The sequence below is a fragment of the Ascaphus truei genome, chromosome 15 (genome assembly GCF_040206685.1).
Source record: "Ascaphus truei isolate aAscTru1 chromosome 15, aAscTru1.hap1, whole genome shotgun sequence".
Taxonomy (NCBI): Eukaryota; Metazoa; Chordata; class Amphibia; order Anura; family Ascaphidae; genus Ascaphus; species Ascaphus truei.
The window spans coordinates 23,077,674-23,080,025 of record NC_134497.1 but is presented as its reverse complement, the minus strand read 5'-3'; positions in this window follow the sequence as shown (position 1 = coordinate 23,080,025).

Here is a 2,352-nt window from a genome sequence, read left to right as displayed (position 1 = left end):
GAGAGAGAGAGAGTGTGGGGGAGAGAGAGAGTGTGGGGAGAGAGAGAGTGTGGGAGAGAGAGTGTGGGAGAGAGAGAGAGTGTAGGGAGAGAGAGAGAGTGTGGGGAGAGAGAGAGAGTGTAGGGGAGAGAGTGAGAGTGTAGGGAGAGAGAGAGAGTGGGGGAGAGAGAGAGAGTGTGGGGGAGAGAGAGAGAGAGAGTGTGAGAGAGAGAGAGAGTGGGGGAGAGAGAGAGTGTGGGGGAGAGAGAGAGAGAGTGTGGGGAGAGAGAGAGTGTGGGGAGAGAGAGAGTGTGGGGGAGAGAGAGTGTGGGGGAGAGAGAGTGTGGAGAGAGAGAGAGTGTGGGAGAGAGAGAGAGTGTAGGGGAGAGAGAGAGTGTAGGGGGGAGAGAGAGAGTGTGGGGAGAGAGAGAGTGTGGGGAGAGAGAGTGTGGGGGAGAGAGAGAGTGTGGGGGAGAGAGAGAGTGTGGGGAGAGGGAGAGAGAGTGTGGGGAGAGAGAGTGTGGGGAGAGGAGAGAGTGTGGGGGAGAGAGAGAGTGTGGGGGAGAGAGAGAGTGTGGGGAGAGAGGGAGAGTGTGTGGGGGAGAGAGGGAGAGAGAGTGTGGGGGGGAGAAGAGAGTGTGGGGGAGAGAGAGAGTGTGGGGGAGAGAGAGAGTGTGGGGGAGAGGGAGAGAGAGTGTGGGGGAGAGGGAGAGAGTGTGGGGGGAGAGAGAGAGTGTGGGGGAGAGGGAGTAGAGTGTGGGGGGAGAGAGAGAGTGTGGGGTGAGGGAGTGAGAGTGTGGGGGAGAGGGTGTGTGTGTGGGAGAGGGTGAGTGAGTGTTGGGGGGGGGAGAGTGAGAGTGTGGGGGGGGGAGTGAGAGTGTGGGGGGGAGAGAGGAGTGTGTTGGGGAGGGTGTGAGAGTGGGGGGGGAGTGTGAGTGTGGGGGGGGGGTGTGTGAGTGTGGGGGGGGAGAGTGTGAGAGAGTTTGGGGGGGAGAGAGAGTGTGTGGGGGGAGTGAAGTGAGTGGGGGAGAGGAGAGTGTGGGGGGGAGAGAGAGAGTGTGGGGGGAGGAGAGTGTGTGGGGGAGAGAGTGAGAGTGTGGGAAGACAGAGGAGAGAAACGGTGGGTGACACACAGAGGGTGGGTGATACACGAGTAGAGAGGGCTGGGTGAGTGACTGGTGGGTGAGTGGTTTGCTGGGTGAGTGGCTGGGTGGGGGGGGTGGGTGTGTGGGTGGTGACTGACCTGACTGGGGGTGGGGGGGTGGGGGTGTGACTGACTGGGGGTGAGGGGGGTGGTGACTGGGGGTGGGGGGGTGGACTGACTGATGGGGGTGGGGGGTGATGACACTGACTGGGGGTGGGGGGGTGACTGAATGTTGGGGGTGGGGGGTGACTGAATGATGGGGGGTGGGGGGGGTGATGACATGACTGGGGGTGGGGGGTGGTGACTGATGGGGGTGGGGGGTGATGACTGATGGGGGTGGGGGGGGTGCTGACAGGACTGGGGGTGGGGGGGTGACTGAATGTGGGGGTGGGGGGGTGGACTGAACTGACTGGGGGTGGGGGGTGACTGACTGATGGGGGTGGGGGGGTGACTTACCTGACTGGGGTGGGGGGTGACTGACTAACTGGGGGTGGGGGTAACTGGATGGGGGTGGGGGGGGTGATGACTGCTGGGGTGGGGGTGACTGAATGATGGGGGGTGACTGACAGCGGGGGGTGACTGATGGGGGGGGGTTACTGTCTGGGGGGGTGACTGACTGGGGGGGGGTTACTGACTGTGGGGGGGTTATGATGGGGGGGGGTTACTGATTGGGGGGGGCTCTGGTGTCACACACATACACATACTCCCATACGCACATCATTCAATTTCCAACACCAACATACACACACAGGGGAGGAAGGCCGCGACCAGCACCACGCTCCTCCCCCACCCACCCGCGCCCATCTCCCGCTCGTGTGGTGGGCAGGCGCATCCCCCCCCCAATCAGCAGGGTGGGTGGGAGGCACATGGCGAGTATCCCCCACTGGGCGCCCAGGTGACAGTCAGCCCCGCCGTGGCGCCACTGCCCTGCTCCCCTCGCCGGCATGTCAAGTGACGGCAAGCTGAGGCTGCTTCTTCCCCCAGCCGCGGTGGCATGAAGCTCGTGGGGGGGGAGGGGGCAGGCGACATCACTCATGCGGCGGCTGCGCCATCTGAAGGTAGCTGGAGCATGGGAGGACGTGGTGAGGGTCGAGCGCGCAGGCGGGTGCAGAGGGGACTCGCTGGAATCGATGGTGGATCGAGGGGAAGGGGACAGGAGGAGGGGAGGGGAGGAGGGGGGGTTGGGAAGGGGACAGGAGTGGGAAGGAGGGAGGAGGGGAGGGGAGTGC